Source organism: Triticum urartu, chromosome 2A (genome assembly GCF_056163025.1).
Source record: "Triticum urartu cultivar PI428250 chromosome 2A, HENAU_Tu73, whole genome shotgun sequence".
NCBI lineage: Eukaryota > Viridiplantae > Streptophyta > Magnoliopsida > Poales > Poaceae > Triticum > Triticum urartu.
Window position 1 is genome coordinate 15,541,703 of NC_141874.1, and position 20,790 is coordinate 15,562,492.

The 20,790-nt window shown below is 40.1% G+C and overlaps 1 pseudogene; it reads right to left on the bottom strand.

Annotated features, from left to right (window-relative positions):
- The window catches only part of LOC125534738 (disease resistance protein Pik-2-like), a 32,684-nt pseudogene extending 12,631 nt beyond the window's left edge, over window positions 1–20,053 (bottom strand).
- Window positions 20,054–20,790: the final 737 nt, after the last annotated feature.

The window sequence follows — 20,790 nt, forward strand, 5'->3', positions numbered from 1 at the left end:
TCTATAGATCTTGATGCTCAATATGTAAGTAGCTTCACCGAGGTCTCTCTTTGAAAAAAATTTATTCAAGTATCCTTTTATGCTATCCAGAAATTCCATATCATTTCCAATCAGCAATATGTCATCCACATATTATATCAGAAATGCTACAGAGCTCCACTCACTTTCTTGTAAATACAGGCTTCGCCGCAAGTCTGCATATGCTTGATCAACTCATCAAAGCGTATATTCCAACTCCGAGATGCTTGCACCAGTCCATATATGGATCGCCGGAGCTTGCACATTTTGTTAGCACCCTTTGGATCGTTAAAACCTTCTGGTTGCATCATATACAACTCTTCTTCTAGAAATCCATTCAGGAATGTAGTTTTGATATCCATTTGCCATATTTCATCAAATTTGGCAATTGCTAACATGATTCTGACAGACTTAAGCATCTCTACGAGTGAGAAAATCTCATCATAGTCAACACCTTGAACTTTGTCAAAACCTTTTTCGACAAGTCTAGCTTTGTAGATAGTAACACTACTATCAGCGTCCGTCTTCCTCTTGAAGATCCATTTATTTTCTATGGCTTGCCGATCAACGGGCAAGTCAACCAAAGTCCACACTTTGTTCTCATACATGGATCCCATCTCAGATTTCATGGCTTCAAGCCATTTCGCGGAATCTGGGCTCACCATCGCTTCTTGAATGAATAACCGTATTGCAATAAACATGATCAAATCATATTCATGCTCAACGCAAACACCAAATAACATTTATTTAGGTTTAACACTAATCCCGAAAGTATAGGGAGTGTGCGATGATGATCATATCAATCTTGGAACCACTTCCAACACACATCGTCACTTCACCCTTAACTAGTCTCTGTTCATTCTGCAACTCTCATTTCGAGTTACTACTCTTAGCAACTAAACCAGTATCAAATACCGAGGGGTTGCTATAAACACTAGTAAAGTACACATCAATAACATGTATATCAAATATAGCACTGTTCACTTTGCCATCCTTCTTATCTGCCAAATACTTGGGGTAGTTCCGCTTCCAGTGATCAGTCCCTTTGCAGTAGAAGCACTTAGTCTCATGCTTAGGTCCAGACTTGGGCTTCTTCACTTGAGCAGCAACTTACTTGCTGTTCTTCTTGAAGTTCCCTTTCTTTCCCTTTGCCCTTTTTCTTGAAACTAGTGGTCTTGTTAATCATGAACACTTGATGCTCTTTCTTGATTTCTACCTTCATCGATTTTCATCATCATGAAAAGCTCAGGAATCGTTTTCATCATCCCTTGCATACTATACTTCATCATGAAGTTCGACTAACTTGGTGATGGTGACTAGAGAATTCTGTCAATCACTATTTTATCTGGAAGATTAACTCCCACTTGATTCAAACGATTGTAGTACTCAGACAATCTGAGCACATGCTCACTGGTTGAGCTATTCTCCTCCATCTTGTAGGAAAAGTACTGTCAGAGGTCTCACACCTCTCGACACGGGCATGAGTATGAAATACCAATTTCAACTCTTGGAACATATTATATGCTCCATGGCATTCAAAACGTCTTTGAAGCCACGATTCTAAGCCGTTAAGCATGGTGCACTAAACTATCGAGTAGTCATCATATTGAGCTAGCCAAACGTTCATAACGTCTGCATCTGCTCCTGTAATAGGTCTGTCACCTAGCGGTGCTTGAAGGACATAATTCTTCTGTGCAGCAATAAGGATAATCCTCAGATCACGGATCCAATCCGAATCATTGCTACTAACATTTTTCAACATAGTTTTTCTCTAGGAACACAATAAACGGGGAGCAACATCGCGAGCTATTGATCTACAACATAGATATGCTAATACTACCAGGACTAAGTTCATGATAAATTAAAGTTCAATTAATCATATTACTTAAGAACTCCCACTTAGATAGACATCCCTCTAATCCTCTAAGTGATCACGTGATCCAAATCAACTAAACCATGTCCGATCATCACGTGATATGGTGTAGTTTCAATGGTGAACATCACTATGTTGATCATATCTACTATATGATTCACGCTCGACCTTTCGGTCTCAGTGTTCTGAGGCCATATCTGTTATATGCTAGGCTCGTCAAGTTTAACCTGAGTATTCCGCGTGTGCAACTGTTTTGCACCCGTTCTATTTGAACATAGAGCCTATCACCCCCGATCATCACGTGTTGTCTCAGCACGAAGAACTTTTGCCATGGTGCATACTCAGTGAGAACACTTATATCTTGATAATTTAGTGAGAGATCATCTTATAATGCTACCGTTAGTCAAAGCAAGATAAGATGCATAAAAGAAAAACATCACATGCAATCAATGTAAGTGATATGATATGGCCATCATCATCTTGTGATTGTGATCTCCATCTCCGAAGCACCGTCATGATCACCATTGTCACCGGTGTGACACCTTGATCTCCATCGTAGCATCGTTTTCGTCTCGCCAACTTATGCTTCTATGACTATCGCTACCGCTTAGTGATAAAGTAAAGCATTACAGGGCGATTGCATTGCATACAATAAAGCGACAACCATATGGCTCCTGCCAGTTGCCGATAACTCGGTTACAAAACATGATCATCCCATACAATAAAATATAGCATCATGCCCTGACCATATCACATCACAACATGCCCTGCAAAAACAAGTTAGACGTCCTCTACTTTGTTGTTGCAAGTTTTACGTGGCTGCTACAGGCTGAGCAAGAACCGTTCTTACCTACGCATCAAAACCACAACGATAGTTCGTCAAGTTAGTGTTATTTTAACCTTCTCAAGGACCGGGCGTAGACACACTCGGTTCAACTAAAGTTGGAGAAACTGACACTAGCCAGTCACCTGTGTGCAAAGCATGTCGGTAGAACCAGTCTCGCGTAAGCTTACGCGTAATGTCGGTCCGGGCCGCTTCATCCAACAATACCGCCGAACCAAAGTGTGACATGCTGGTAAGCAGTATGACTTGTATCGCCATAATTGTTGCTAGTGGCTTCTCTCAAGAGCATACGTATTGTACGGTGGGTGAACAAATTACTGTTGAGCAATTGACAGAATTGAGCGTAGTTATGAGAAAATCTAGGTATGATCATGTATATAGGCATCACGTTCGAGACAAGTAGACCGACTCCTGCCTGCATCTACTACTATTACTCCACTCATCGACCGCTATCCAGCATGCATCTAGAGTATTAAGTTAAAAACAGAGTAACGTCTTAAGCAAGATGACGTGATGTAGAGGGATAAACTCATGCAATATGATGAAAACCCCATCTTGTTATCCTCGATGGCAACAATACAATACGTGCCTTGCTGCCCCTATTGTCACTGGGAAAGGACACTGCAAGATTGAACCCAAAACTAAGCACTTCTCCCATTGCAAGAAAGATCAATCTAGTAGCACTAGTAGAAAACGGAGCTTTAAAACCGGTTCGTAAGGGCCTTTAGTGCCGGTTCCATAACCGGCACTAATTGGTGGGCACTAAAGGCCCCCCTTTAGTACTGGTTCGGCACGAACCGGCGCTAAAGTGCCACCACGTGGCGTGAGCTCGCGCCCTGGTATGGGGGACCTTTAGTACCGGTTGGTTTTTTTTTTGATTTTTTTTATTATTTTTCGATTTTTAATTTTTCTTAATTATTTGGTGATCTAGTCTCTAATCACCTCTCTCAACTGCTCAAGTGTGGATCACTCATTCCAAATCATCTAACTTCCCGACCGGTCACCCTTCCCTCTCACTACTCCAGCCCGAGCACGCTTAACTTTCGGGTTCTATTCTCCTTCGTTTCCAAGTCTGCACTTGTTGTTTTCCTGACAATAGTAAGATGTCAATCCTATTAACCCTCAGGAGTTTAGCTTGAGCATGAAGTCACACATTTCATTATTTGAGTTTGAAACTATTATTCTAAAAAACAGTAATTATTTGGTAACACTAATATTTCTTGAATAAGTTTGACCATAGTTTGACCATAGTTTGACCAGATTTGACCAAAATTCAAAAAATTGAAATAATTATTTAGTAACACTAATATTCTTGAATAATTATGTAGTAACATTAATACTTCTTGAATAAGTAGTTTGACCAGATTTAACAAAAAAAATTTAAAAAAAACTGAAATTTGACCATATCTTTTTTTCCTTTTGGAATTTGAGGATTCTAAAAAATTGCAACCAGGCCATAGGCGGTCTCCATCGGATGCGGATTTTCGTGCTGAATTTTTTGATATAGTATACGTTTTTTTCCGACATCGTATGCAAAAGTTATAGCCGTTTTACATTTTCCCTACACTTTTTGCAAAACATGTCCAAATTTAAGTTTTCAAATTTTCCTAACTAGTAGATGTAGTAATATAACTACCTCTCGAAGGATTTTATTTTTTGAAGTTTTTATCATTTTCTTTTGATTTTTTCAGAACTGAAATGGCGACACGCGAGGGGGGGGGTAGAGTTTGAAAATTGCCCTATAGTGCCGGTTTGTGTCACAAACCGGTACTATAGGTCAGACCCCTTTAGTACCGGTTCGTGGCACAAACCGGTACTAAAGGTTGGCCCTTTAGTACCGGTTTGTGACACGAAGCGGTACTAAAGGTGATCGTGGGGCCCCGGCCTGACGCCAGCCTGCCATCACCCCTTTAGTATCGGTTCGTGGCACGAACCGGTACTAAAGGTTCAACACGAACCGACATTAATGCATAGCCGTTCGAACCGGCACTAATGGTACCATTGTGCCGGCTCAAATTCAAACCGGCGCTAATGTGCTTCACGTTTGACCCTTTTTCTACTAGTGTAGGCCAAACGAAACTGATAATTCAAAGAGACTTGCAAAGATAACCAATCATACATAAAAGAATTCAGAGAAGATTCAAATATTGTTCATAGATAGACTTGATCATAAACCCACAATTCATCGGTCTCAACAAACAAACCGCAAAAAGAAGATTACATCGAATAGATCTCCACAAGAGAGGGGGAGAACATTGTATTGAGATCCAAAAAGAGAGAAGAAGCCATCTAGCTACCAACTATGGACCCGTAGGTCTGAAGTAAACTACACACACTTCATCGGAGGGGCTATGGTGTTGATGTAGAAGCCCTCCGTGATCGATGCCCCCTCCGGCGGAGTTCCGGAACAGGCCCCAAGATGGGATCTCGTGGATACAGAAAGTTGCGGCGGTGGAATTAGGGTTTTGGCTCCGTATCTGATCGTTTGGGGGTACGTGGGTATATATAGGAGGAAGGAGTACGTCGGTGGAGCAACAGGGGGCTCACGAGGGTGGAGGGCGCGCCTGGGGGGTAGGGGGGTAGGCGCGCCCCCTACCTCGTGGCCTCCTTTTTTGTGTCTTGACATAGGGTCCAAGTCTCCTGGGTCTTGTTCGTTGAGAAAATCACGTTCCCGAAGGTTTCATTCTGTTTGGACTCCGTTTGATATTCCTTTTCTTCGAAACCCTAAAATAGGCAAAAACAGCAATTCTGGTCCGGGCCTCCGGTTAATAGGTTAGTCCCAAAAATAATATAAAAGTGCATAATAAAGCCCAATAATGTCCAAAACTGTAGATAATATATCATGGAGCAATCAAAAATTATAGATACATTGGAGACGTATCAAGCATCCCCAAGCTTAATTCCTGCTCGTCCTCGAGTAGGTAAATGATAAAAACAGAATTTTTGATGCGGAGTGCTACTTAACATAATTTTAATGTAATTCTTCTTAATTTTGGCATGAATATTCAGATCCGAAAGATTCAAGACAAAAGTTCATATTGACATAAAAATAATAATACTTCAAGCATACTAACTAAGCAATTATGTCTTCTCAAAATAACATGGCTAAAGAAAGTTATCCCTACAAAATCATATAGTCTGGCTATGCCCTATCTTCACCACACAAAGTATTTAAATCATGCACAACCCCGATGACAAGCCAAGCAATTGTTTCATACTTTTGACATTCTCAAAACTTTTTCAATCTTCACGCAATACATGAGCGTGAGCCATGGATATAGCACTATAGGTGGAATAGAGTGGTGGTTGTGGAGAAAAAAAAGGAGAAGATAGTCTCACATCAACTAGGCATATCAACGGGCTATGGAGATGCCCATCAATAGATATCAATGTGAGTGAGTAGGGATTTCCATGCAACGGATGCACTAGAGCTATAAGTATGTGAAAGCTCAAAAATAAACTAAGTGGGTCTGCATCCAACTTTCTTGCTCATGAAGACCTAGGGCATTTTGAGGAAGCCCAGCATTGGAATATACAAGCCAAGTTCTATAATGAAAAATTCCCACTAGTATATGAAAGTGACAACATAGGAGACTCTCTATCATCAAGATCATGGTGCTACTTTGAAGCACAAGTGTGGTAAAAGGATAGTAGCATTGTCCCTTCTCTCTTTTTCTCTCATTTTTTTATTTGGCCCTTTTCTCTTTTTTATGGCCTCTTTTTTTCTTTTCTTTTTTTATTTTTTCGTCCGGAGTCTCATCCCGACTTATGGGGGAATCATAGGCTCCATCATCCTTTCCTCACCGGGACAATGCTCTAATAATGATGATCATCACACTTTTATTTTCTTACAACTCAAGAATTACAACTCGATACTTAGAACAAGATATGACTCTATATGAATGCCTCTGGCGGTGTACCGGGATATGCAATGACTCATGAGTGACAAGTATGAAAGAATTATGAACGGTGGCTTTGCCACGAATACGATGTCGACTACATGATCATGAAAAGCAATATGACAATGATGGAGTGTGTCATAATAAACGGAAAGGTGGAAAGTTGCATGGCAATATATCTCGGAATGGCTATGGAAATGCCATGATAGGTAGGTAAGGTGGCGTCTTTGAGGAAGGTATATGGTGGGTGTATGATACCGGCGAAAGGTGCGCGGTATTAGAGAGGCTAGCAATGGTGGAAGGGTGAGAGTGCGTATGATCCGTGGACTCAACATTAGTCATAAAGAACTCATATACTTATTGCGAAAATATACAAGTTATCAAAGCAAAGTATTACGCGCAAGCTCCTAGGGGGATAGATTGGTAGGAAAAGACCATCGCTCGTCACCGACTGCCACTCGTAAGGAAGACAATCAATAAATAAATCATGCTCCGACTTCATCACATAACGGTTCACCATACGTGCATGCTACGGGAATCACAAGCTTCAACATAAGTATTTCTCAAATTCACAACTACTCAACTAGCATGACTTTAATATCACCATCTCCATATCTCAAAACAATTATCAAGTATCAAACTTCTCATAGTATTCAACACACTCATAAGAGAATTTTATTATTCTTGAATACCTAGCATATTAGGATTTTAAGAAAATTACCATGCTATTAAGACTCTCAAAATAATCTAAGTGAAGCATGAGAGATCAATAGTTTCTATAAAACAAATCCTCCACCGTGCTCTAAAAGATATAAGTGAAGTACTAGAGCAAAATTATATAACTCAAAAGATATAAGCGAAGCACATAGAGTATTCTAACAAATACCAAATCATGTATGGCTCTCTAAAAAGGTGTGTACAGCAAGGATGATTGTGGTAAACTAAAAAACAAAGACTCAAATCATACAAGACGCTCCAAGCAAAACACATATCATGTGGTAAATAAAAATATAGCTCCAAGTAAAGTTACCGATAGAAGTAGACGAAAGAGGGGATGCCTTCCGGGGCATCCCCAAGCTTTGGATCTTAGGTGTCCTTAGATTATCTTGGGGGTGCCATGGGCATCCCCAAGCTTAGGCTCTTGACACTCCTTGTTCCATAATCCATCAAATCTTTACCCAAAACTTGAAAACTTCACAACACAAAACTCAAAGTAGAAAATCTCGCGAGCTCCGTTAGCGAAAGAAAACAAAAGATCACTTCAAGGTACTGTAATTAACTCATTCTTTATTTATCTTGGTGTTAAAACTACTGCATTCCAACTTCTATATGGTTTATAAACTATTTTACTAGCCATAGATTCATCAAAATAACCAAACAACACACGAAAAACAGACTCTGTCAAAAACAGAATAGTCTGTAGTAATCTGTAGCTAGCACAAGATCTGGAACCCCAAAAATTCTAAAATAAATTGCTGGACGTGAGGAATTTATATATTAAACATCTTAAAAAATAATTAACTAAATAGAACTTTCCAAATAAAAATGACAGAAGTTCTCGTGAGCGCTAAAGTTTCTGTTTTTTTACAGCATGTTTAACAAGACTTTCCCCAAGTCTTCCCAACGGTTCTACTTGGCACAAACACTAATTAAACACAAAAAACACAACCAAAACAGAGGTAGATAATTTATTTATTACTAAACAGGAGCAAAAAGCAAGGAATAAAAATAAAATTGGGTTGCCTCCCAACAAGCGCTATCGTTTAACGCCCCTAGCTAGGCATAACAAGCAAGGATAGATCTAGGTATTGCCATCTTTGGTAGGAAATCCATAAGTGGCTCTCATAATAGATTCATAAGGTAATTTGATTTTCTTTCTAGGGAAGTGTTCCATGCCTTTCCTTAACGGAAATTGGAATCTAATATTTCCTTCCTTCATATCAATAATTGCACCAATCGTTCTAAGGAAAGGTCTACCAAGAATAATAGGACATGAAGGATTGCAATCTATGTCAAGAACAATAAAATCTATGGGCACATAATTCCTATTTGCAACAATAATAACATCATTAATTCTTCCCATAGGTTTCTTAATAGTGGAAACTGCAAGGTGCAAGTTTAGAGAGCAATCATCAAAATCACGGAACCTAACAAATCAAACAAAGTCTTTGGAATCGTGGAAACGCTAGCACCCAAATCACATAAATCATAACATTCATGATCTTTAATTTTAATTTTAATAGTTGGTTCCCACTCATCATAAAGTTTTTCTAGGGATAGAAACTTCCAATTCAAGTTTTTCTTCATAAGATTGCATCAAGGCATCAACAATATGTTTAGTAAACGCTTTATTTTGACTATAAGCGTGAGATGAATTTAGCACGGATTGCAACAAGGAAATACAATCAATCAAAGAGCAATTTTCATAATTAAATTCCTTGAAATCCAAAATAGTGGGTTTAGCGACATCTAGGGTTTTAATTTCTTCAATCCCACTTTTATCAATTTTAGCATCAAGATCTAAATACTCCGAATTCTTAGAACGCCTTCTAGGTAAAGGTGGATCATATTCAGTCCCATCATTATCAAGATTAATATTGCAAAACACAGATTTAATAGGGGACACATCAATAACTTTTAGATCTTCATCTTTATTTTCATAGGAACTAGAAGAACACGCTCTTATAATGGCATCTTTCTTAGCACGCATCCTAGCGGTTCTTTCTTTGCACTCATCAATGGAAATTCTCATGGCTTTGAGAGACTCATTGATATCATGATTAGGTGGAATAGATCTAAGTTTCAAAGAATCAATATCAAGAGAAATTCGATCAACGTTCCTAGCCAACTCATCAATCTTAAGCAATTTTTATTCAATCATAGCATTGAAATTCTTTTGCGAAGTAATAAATTATTAAATATTAGATTCAAAATCAGAGGGCATCTTATTATAATTTCCATAAGAATTGTTGTAGGAATTTCCATAATTATTAGAGGGATTACTAGGATAAGGCCTAGGATTGAAATTTCCTCTATACGCGTTGTTACCAAAATTGTTCCTACCAACCAAATTCACATCCATAGATTCATTATTATTCTCAATCAAAGTGGACAAGGGCATATCATTAGGATAAGAAGAAACACTTTTACTAGCAAATAATTTCATAAGTTCATCCATCTTTCCACTCAAAACATTAATTTCTTCTATCGCATGCACCTTTTTATTAGTAGATCTTTTAGTATGCCATTGAGAATAACTAACCATAATATTATCTAGGAGTTTAGTAGCTTCTACTAAAGTGATTTCCATAAAAGTGCCTCCCGCGGCCGAATCTAAAAGATTTCTAGAAGCAAAATTCAATCCGGCATAAATTTTTTGAATAATCATCGACAAATTTAACCCATGAGTAGGGCAATTACGTATCATTAATTTCATTCTCTCCCAAGCTTGTGCAACATGTTCATGATCAAGTTGCTTAAAATTCATAATATCGTTTCTAAGAGAGATGATCTTAGCGGGAGGAAAATACTTAGAGATAAAAGCATATTTGCACTTATTCCATGAATCAATACTATTTTTAGGCAAAGACGAAAACCAAGCTTTAGCACGATCTCTAAGAGAAAAAGGAAATAGCTTCAATTTTACAATATCATTATCCACATCTTTCTTCTTTTGCATATCACATAAATCAACGAAGCTATTAAGATGGGTAGCGGCATCTTCACTAGGAAGGCCAGAAAACGGATCTTTCGTGACAAGATTCAGCAAGGCAGTATTAATTTCACAAGATTCAGCATCGGTAAGAGGAGCAATCGGAGTGCTAATATAAAATCATTGTTGTTGGTATTGGTAAAGTCACACAATTTAGTGTTACCTTGAGCCATCGTGACAAGCAAGCAATCCAACACACAAGCAAACAAAAAGCAAGCAGGCAAAAAGAGGCGAATAGAGAAAGAGAGGGAGGATAGAGAGAGAGAGGGCGAATAAAACGGCAAGGGTGAAGTGGGGGAGGGGAAAATGAGAGGCAAATGGCAAATAATGTAATGCGGGAGATAAGGGTATCTGATGGGTACTTGGTATATTGACTTTTGCGTAGACCTCCCCGGCAACGGCGCCAGAAATCCTTCTTGCTACGTCTTGAGCACTGCATTGGTTTTCCCCGAAGAGGAAGGGATGATGCAGCAAAGTAGCGTAAGTATTTCCCTCAGTTTTTGAGAACCAAGGTATCAATCCAGTAGGAGGCTACGCGCGAGTCCCTCGTACCTGCACAAAACAAATAAATCCTCGCAACCAACGCGAATTGGGGTTGTCATTCCCTACACGGCCACTTACGAGAGTCAGATCTGATAGATATGATAAGATAATATTTTGGTATTTTTATGATAAAGATGCAAAGTAAAATAACAGCAAAGTAAACGCAAAAGGAAATAACTAAGTATTGGTAGATTAATATGATGAAGATAGACCCGGGGGCCATAGGTTTCACTAGTGGCTTCTCTCGAGAGCATAAGTATTCTACGGTGGGTGAACAAATTACTGTTGAGTAATTGACAGAATCGTGCATAGTTATGAGAATATCTAGGTATGATCATGTATATAGGCATCACGTCCGAGACAAGTAGACCGACTCCTGCCTGCATCTACTACTATTACTCCACTCATCGACCGCTATCCAGCATGCATCTAGAGTATTAAGTTAAGAATAGAGTAACGCTTTAAGCAAGATGGCATGATGTAGAGGGATAAACTCATGCAATATGATGAAAACTCCATCTTGTTATCCTTGATGGCAACAATACAATACGTGCCTTGCTGCCCCTACTGTCACTGGGAAAGGACACCGCAAGATTGAACCCAAAGCTAAGCACTTCTCCCATTACAAGAAAGATCAATCTAGTAGGCCAAACCAAACAGATAATTCGAAGAGACTTGCAAAGATAACCAATCATACATAAAAGAATTCAGAGAAGATTCAAATATTGTTCATAGATAGACTTGACCATAAACCCACAATTCATCGGTCTCAACAAACACACCGCAAAAAGAAGATTACATAGAATAGATCTCCACAAGATAGGGGGAGAACATTGTATTGAGATCCAAAAAGAGAGAAGAAGTCATCTAGCTACTAACTATGGACCCGTAGGTCTGAATTAAACTACTCACACTTCATCGGAGGGGCTATGGTGTTGATGTAGAAGCCCTCCGTGATCGATGCCCCCTCCGGCGGAGCTCCGGAACAGGCCCCAAGATGGGATCTCGTGGATACAGAAAGTTGCGGCGGTGGAATTAGGGTTTTGGCTCCGTATCTGATCGTTTGGGGGTACGTAGGTATATATAGGAGGAAGGAGTACGTCGGTGGAGCAACAGGGGGCCCACGAGGGTGGAGGGCACGCCTGGGGGGGGGGGGTAGGCGCGCCCCCGTACCTCGTGGCCTCCTTTTTTGTTTCTTGACGTAGGGTCCAAGTCTCCTCGGTCTTGTTCGTGCAGAAAATCACGTTCCCGAAGGTTTCATTTCGTTTGATATTCCTTTTCTTCGAAACCCTAAAATAGGCAAAAAACAGCAATTCTGGGCTGGGCCTCCGGTTAATAGGTTAGTCCCAAAAATAATATAAAAGTGGATAACAAAGCCCAATAATGTCCAAAACGGTAGATAATATAGCATGGAGCAATCAAAAATTATAGATACGTTGAAGACGTATCAGCCTCCGCAAAACTCCTTTTGCACCGACTTATAGCCCCGTGGGCCTGACCCCTTGGCCTAACCATACCATCCAATATATGAATCTTTACCTATGGACCATTCTGGAGCTCCTCGTCGTGTCCGTGATCTCATCCGAGACTCCGAATAACATTCAGTCACCAACATACATAACTCATATAATACTATATCGTCAACGAACGTTACGCGTGCGGACCCTACGGGTTCGAGAACTATGTAGACATGACCGAGACACTTCTCTGGTCAATAACCAATAGCGGAACTTGGATGCCCATATTGGCTCCTACATATTCTACGAACATCTTTATCGGTCGAACCACATAACAACATACGTTTGTTCCCTTTGTCATCGGTATGTTACTTGCCCGAGATTCGATCGTCGATATCTCAATACCTAGTTCAATCTCGTTACCGGCAAGTCTCTTTACTCGTTCCATAACACATCATCCCGCAACTAACTCATTAGTTGCAATGCTTGCAAGGCTTAAGTGATGTGTATTACCGAGTGGGCCCAGAGATACCTCTCCGATAATCGGAGTGACAAATCCTAATCTCGAAATACGCCAACCCAACAAGTACCTTCGGAGACACCTGTAGAGCACCTTTATAATCACCCAGTTACGTTGTGATGTTTGGTAGCACACAAAGTGTTCCTCCGGTAAACGGGAGTTGCATAATCTCATAGTCATAGGAACATGTATAAGTCATGAAGAAAGCAATAGCAACAAACTAAGTGATCAAGTGCTAAGCTAACGGAATGGGTCAAGTCAATCACATCATTCTCCTAATGATGTGACCCCGTTAATCAAATGACAACTCATGTCTATGGCTAGGAAACTTAACCATCTTTGATTCAACGAGCTAGTCAAGTAGAGGCATACTAGTGACACTCTGTTTGTCTATGTATTCACACATGTATTATGTTTCCGGTTAATACAATTCTAGCATGAATAATAAACATTTATCATGAAATAAGGAAATAAATAATAACTTTATTATTGCCTCTAGGGCATATTTCCTTCAGTGTGGCCATCAAATTTCACGATATATTGGAAACCACTTTCAGACTACGAAGGGACTTTGCCAAGGGGACACCTATCCTCTGTTATGTTTAACATTGTGGCCGATATGTTAGCTACCCTTGTTCAGCGGGCTAAGGTGTCCAGTTAGGTAGCGGTGTCATTCCTCATTTAGAGAAGATCTATCTATTCTACAATACACGGATGACATTATACCTTTTATGGATCATGACCTAGATAAAGCAAGAAATCTCAAGCAGCTTCTATGTGCATTGAGGAGCTCTCTGGTCCCAAAATTAGTTTCCATAAGAGCGAACTTTTCTGTTTTGGTGAAGCCGCATAATCTACATCTGGTTATGCTCAAAATTTCGACTGCCAGCTCATGCAGTTCCCTATTCGGTATCTGGGCAATCCCATATACTATCGGCATTGAACTATCGTTGAGTGGAAGTACATGGAAGAGAGACTTGAGAAATATCTAGCCAATTGGGAGGCCAAACTCTTGTCATATGGGGGGAAATTAATATTGATTAATTCCTTCTTGAGCAATATGGTTATATACATGTTGTCTTTTTTCCATCTACCGCACGGGGTGCTTCAGCGCGTCGATTTCTTTTGATCCAGATTTTTTTGTACTACAATAATGAATCCAGGAAATATTGGTTGGCCGGGTGGAGTGTTTTACGCAAACCTAAAAGCCAAGGGGGACTTGGGACTCAAGATCCTGAGATTACAAACATCACTCTTCTCAATGGGTTTACAAATTTCTCACAGAGAATGGAGTGTGGCGGGAAACCATTTGTAAAAAGTACGTGGAGTCCAAAACCATCTAAAAGTTCATTGAAAACAAGGTGATTCACATTTTTTTGTGGCGTGATGAAGGCCAAAGAATTCTTCTTCTAATTTGGTACCTTCTCGGTTAGGGATGGTTCTCGGGTTTGATTCTGGGAAGACACCTAGCTGGGGGCCACCCCAGTTATGGTGCAATACCCTAGCTTGTACAGGATTGGCAGACATAAATTTGTCACGATCAAACAAGTTTTAGGCAAAGAAAACAATGGTATTTCTTTACATAGGGATCTTCTAGGGCCTCGCTTGGTAGCATGAAATGAATTACTCATTTGTTTGGAGACCATTCAGCTGTCAGGTGAACCAGACAAGTTTCGATGGAATTTGCATCAATACGGCAGGTTTTCAGTGAAATCCTTGCATGAGGCAATGGTTCGTACTGATGTTTTGGTTGATAACAGAAAAATATAGAAGCTCAAAATTCCTCTATGAGTGAAAATATTCCTATGGTGTCTAAAAAGAGGGGTCATCTTAATTAGAGACAATTTGGCACGACGAAACTGGCAAAATAGCAAGACATGTGTTTTTTGCCAACATAACGAGTCGATGAAACACTTATTCTTTTTTAGTGTAAGTTCGCTCGTTCAGTTTGGGACATAGTTCAAGTAGCTTTAAATCTATATCCCCACGTAGTGCACTTAACATGCATGGCAATTGGTTCAGAGGTATTTATTAACAAATTTCTGCACATATTCTCGTGGGGCCGGCTGTCTTATGCTTGACATTGAGGCTTACCAGGAATGATGTGATTTTTAATAATAAATGTGTTTCATCCCCTGTGCAGGTTATTCGTGCATGTATGCGATGGCTCCGTACCTAGTCTATCCTGTAGATGCGTGAGGAAATTGATCTTTTTATGGCGACGTCTATATGGCTGGAGCTTACGGCCAGGGAGGTTTTCTCCACTCATGGATGGCGGTGTAATCTCTGGCTTGGATCTGCGGCACCATAGGCTGGACTGAAGTATTATTTTTATGTAAACCAATGTTTATTTTTGGGTTGTTAGGACTTATTGGCTGTGTGCATCATGCTATGTAGAGGTCGGGCATTCTTTCGATGCGTTTGTATCAACTCGATATATCAATTCAATGAATTGTCCTTTATTGTTGAAGATCCACAGCTTCATGCTCAACACATACATGATGTGGTCTTGTGCAGGCACAACACACAACCCTCTTTCCAAATTTGACTTTCGGTTCAAAAGATACAATAGATATGAACTTGGAAGTCAAAAGAAAAAGCACGGGAGGTGAGGTGGGTGGAGCATGCAGTCTCTGGCTCTTCGCCAAAAGTTCCATGCATGGAGTCCATCTACAGTAATTAAGGGCTAAAACACATGCTAAGACCAAACAAATTTCTGAATTGTGAGGCAATCGTGTGGTCCACAACGCCCCAGAAAAGTGGGTGCTCCGCATATGCGTGCCACAAATCTTCCACCACCCCTCCCCTACGTTCCCCACAAAATTTGTACCCCTATGTACATTATTTCACCTCTCCTGTTATGAAAAGGCAATGCTCCTATCGATTCCTTAAAAGGAGTGGTAGTGCCTCACTGCCTCCTATGCCATGGTGTTGTGGGGCAATGAAGACGAGAATGCCATAGTTGGATTTCTGTAGCTCTCTTCTTCCTGGATTAGTTGCCATTGGGCATGTGGACGGAGGTTGGGACGACCATATATGCTAGCTGCTGGCGTGTGGCTTACACACACCGTCATGTGAGACGCCCGCCGTTACAAGCAGTGGTACATAACACATAACTAAGGGAAGTGGCACAAAACTGCTTGCACTTTGTCCGTGTCAAGTTTGGAGAGACCTGTGTGAAGGGATGGATATGCTCAATCAAGTACTCGTGATGCGTGCAAGACAACCATTTGGGATGACAATTGGCTGCTGAGTAACTTTACCTTGCCGCCTTAGAGAACCTTCCGCTGGTCTCTGAACTGATATGTTCAACGACAAATGAGAGGCGCATATGCTGCCAATGGACGTTGAAGTGGCACGGAAAATTCCAATTGTGCAAAAAGAATTATGGGCATGTCAGTAGGAAAATTTGGGTGCTATCATGGTTAGATCTGTGTATAAGATCATGACTGAGACAAAGTATCAGCAGGAGAGAGTTGGTCGGAAGGAAGAACCGAGTCTTCGGATAATGCGGTGCTGGAGGAAGTGTGATAGGTTGGTGTAGATGCTCTCGATCTAATTAGTTTTGCAAATACATTCAAAATGGTGGGGCCTTGTATGGTTATCATGGCCTGCCATTATGCACAAGGAACTAATATATATCAAATACTTTGGGGGGGGGGGGGGGGGATATGGCAGTTTTATTTGATTTTTCTTGTATACTTACTCTCAGTCTAAAGTACTCGGCAACACCAAATAAAACTTCGCCAAGTTTGACTAACTCTGTACAAAAGCATACCAAATTCTACAACACCAAATAGTCTCATTCGACCAGACTGATTATGAATTATGTGTTTATAGTATATTTATTCTGTATTATGAATGTTAATAGAAGTTTGACTTCAGAAAAATCTGGAACCATAAGTACTTGGGACGAAGGAGTAGGTATGTTATCGCCTATGGCATAGTTTTAATCCATGGACAAGTGTGTTTGTATACAGATGGAGGTTCTAGCTCGCCGAATCGACTTGGGTACCACAAAGCACGTCGCCTATGTCCTTTCATTTATGTATTCCTATGGCGCCCGTTGCAGTGTCAATCCGTGACCATGAGGTAATAAGGCAAGTTTAGTTAGGTGTTTGAGCCTGCTTTATATTCTTAATTTGAGCCTGTGTCACTTAATAAAAAATGTGCAACATAATTAATATATGTTTAGCTTCTTTCTTGGAATAAAAAATAAATATTTACACAATTATTCGTAGATGATTTAAGTACAGAGAAGTTAAACAATGTGACTAGAAGGTATTTTATGCAAAGAGACATGTTGAACAGAAAATGAGAAGCTAAATTAGCTGAAATAAGTACTTTTACTAGTTCAATGGTTTGTGGTCGTACCTTCTTTTGAAATAGCTTACGAGCGTCCGTTTCATTTAGGAGTTCAAGATTGTATATATTCTCCTTTCTGGAAGAACACATTTCAGCAATATTCAGTTCTCGTGTGGTAACAATGATCCGGTTACGACCATCATTTCTTGGTGGCGGCAGGAGCTTCATTATCCACTGCCATTTCCCAACAGACCACAGATCGTCCAAAACGATGAGGCATTTATGTTCAAGTAAAATCTCTGCCAACTGGACAATTGGCTCCTTGCCAGAGCCAGAGCCAAAGCCAGAGCCAGAGACAAACTCCCTTTTATCTTCATTATTGCTTAGCAATTGCTGGAGTAAGTCCCCCATAAATTCCTTCTCGGTGAAAGAACGTGACACTGTTAACCAGGCGCACCTCTGAAACCTGCCACCAGGTTCTTGTTGGTAGATGCTTCTCACAAGAGTTGTTTTTCCAAGTCCACCCATTCCATAAATGGCAATCACCTCACCACCTGGATTACTCACAGGAGTAATTAAGTCCATAAGTTTAGCTTTTGCTGCCACTCGGTCAATGAGTTCACCTTCCACCAAAGCAGCAGCCATTGCACAGGCAGGAGTGAGCTTCTCAGGTTCAGTTGAAGTGGATCCAGCCTTGTCCTCCTCTTGGGTTCCAGCGTCCACCTGAACACCAAGAAACACTTAGGGGGCATACTTCTTGCCAAGATGCATTTATATTTGCATTAAGTTCTAGTTTCCAATGCATGATAATATTTCTAGCAATCTGCACTACTTTTTCCGTTTAAAATGTAAGATGTATAACTTTTTCTGGAAGACAAACATTTCCATGTTTGACCAATTTCATAGCAAAATATATCAATATATAAAATACCAAATAAATAAAATATAATTTTTTTACGATGAGTAAAATGATATGATTTGTTATATTTCTCTGTAAATTTGGTCAAAGTAGAGAAGTTTCATGCCGACAAAACTAATTGTACTTTTGACGAGCACAATAGTCATAGATCAACGTGGCCATCTGAAAGAAGTACTGCATCCGTTCCAAAATATATGGAATAGAAACCTATGAATTTCATCACCAAAACAGAGAAATATATAAGGATGTACATGGCTTACACTTTTTGCCTGGTCAAAGCCGATTGTAATTGTGCGTACTTATCATAAACATAATACTTTTTTACAATGGATCTAGTTGGTTTTACAAATGAAAAGAACTATCCATTAAATGTAACAAGTATATATATCGCAGCATCAATTTATCTAGCAATTATGCATGTTCACAATTCGCTCATTTTGAGGAAGAGGATGTTTACCTTCTTATAGAAGGCAAAAAATTCCTTGTCGATTGACCAGTTCTGCTCTATATCAGATAGCATGTAAGGCTGCTCAGTGCATAAACTTGCAACTTCAAAAGTCTGAGTGGACACAATAATTTGGCTTCCTTTGTTGTTCGGGAAGTATGTTTTGATCCAATCCCACTCTTCTATAGTACAGACATCATTAATAACAACCAGATATCTATTGTCCGTCACAAACTGATTGAAATCATCAACCAAATTATCATGTGCTTCCATCTGCTTCAAAACCTGCACCCCTGTTCTTTTAAGATTGTCTTTGCATGACTACCCATAAAACTGCCTCACCAAGCTTGCAAAGAAGTCATTTGGATTAAAGGGATGTGTGAGCCTTATCCAGGCTCGGCACTCAAATTTGGCTTTTACATCTTGATTATTGTAGGCATCCCTAATAATGGACGCGACCCCAACATTGCTGCTTGCTCCCCACACTGCAATGGCACTAGGAACTTTTTCATCTCGAGTGATCAGTTTGACCAGATTCACCTTTTTCTTGTCCTGCAGTGCAGCACGCGTAGCCTCAGCGATCTGAAGTTGTACTTCGGTGCTGATGATAGCCTGTTCATCATTGGAGGTAGGATTGGAGCCAGAGCGCCTGATGAGGCGGTAGCGCACGTTCCTTTGGCTCACATCCTCCACTTTAACTCTCAGATCCTTCATCTCCTTGGCCACACGGCGCCGGTCTAGCAGCATGCGAATGTGCCACCAGGAATATTTTTCAATACGAACAGCGAAATCCTGAAGGTAAGGATATCAATGGATCAAATACCAACTGAATACTGACGAAACTGCATTCATCTCAAGATATTTAAATGGAATACTAAACTAGGACATGATGCATCCAGTACATATATATTTATGGCTGATGAAAGTAACCGGGCAAAACATTCATGATAGTTTTATCATCTAAGAGCTATCACCAGCCATGCATTTTATCTATTTGTGTCACTAACAGAGCATAAGTTGATGTTAAGCTAAGATCTATCACCAACTAATTAGGATATTTTATTCTAAAAAAACTAATACATACGTTTGTTCCTATGTCAGAATACTTTGCAGCTACATAATCCATAATATTTTGGATAGCAACTAACCCATATTTTTATGCCCAAAAAATGCAAGTAATTAAGAAGAAAAAATTAACAGGATTTTTCAGCAACATGCTAAGGGATGCGAAAATTTTAACCCACATATATTCACTCTTATATCTACCTGGAGGGAGTCCTCAACATCATAGGCAACGTCGCGGACTTGCTTCACCCAGGTCTTGACCAACTTGTGGTCATCTCGCTCCTCATGTGCTGCCTCCAAGAAAGCTTGCATCATCTCAAGCTCGTCCGTGATAAAAGCCTGATCACCCTGGACTCCGACCTGCAAAGCCACCTCCTCTGCCACAGCAGATTTGGCGTAGCTAAGTGCTCCATTCAGCACGGACTTGCCAATGCTTAGCACCGTGGCCTCCATTAGCTAGTGGTCTGCTTCAGTGGATGGTTGTGATTGTAGAGGCAATACTGATGCTGTGTGTTGAGCCAGAAGGCGAACTGTTCTTTTAAGATTGACTTACAGGGAATTTAATGCCTCACAATACACTTTAAACCCCCTGAAAGTAAAGCAAACAAACAAGGCCTAGGAGTATTTATATGATGCAAAGAAATGCATTGCAGTGTGAGTACAACTGAAAATCCATTGATTAGTTTGGGGACATGGGTTGGGCAATCAATTGGATTTAGAGAAGATGGAGAACAGGAGCTTTGCGAGTGGTCAAAGATTTCTGGGTAAGTACTTTCAAACATCGCAATGTCAATACCAAAAGGTTTAAATTTGCCATAGTCATGATTCTACCCTTCTCACATGTATGCATGTTTGTAGGATTTCTTTACATGCGTAGATGGTGAGAAGGATCACGCAAATGTGCTGGTTGAGAATATTGCCAAGAAACTAGTCCATGACATGTACTATGAGGAGCGTGTCTAGTTAGTGGTCAAGTATCAAGAGGACTATCTCAACAAGAGGATTTCCAAAATGGATGCTCGGGGGAAGCATCTTTCATGGGACAATTACTTCAAGGCAAGTTATGATGGATGCTTGCTATCCCTTACATTACCGCAAATTAGATTCCTTACTAAGATGTATTTGTTTACTTATTATAGGTGATTCCTTGGTGGTGCGCTGACAAACGTCCGTGCTAGGAGAAGATCGTT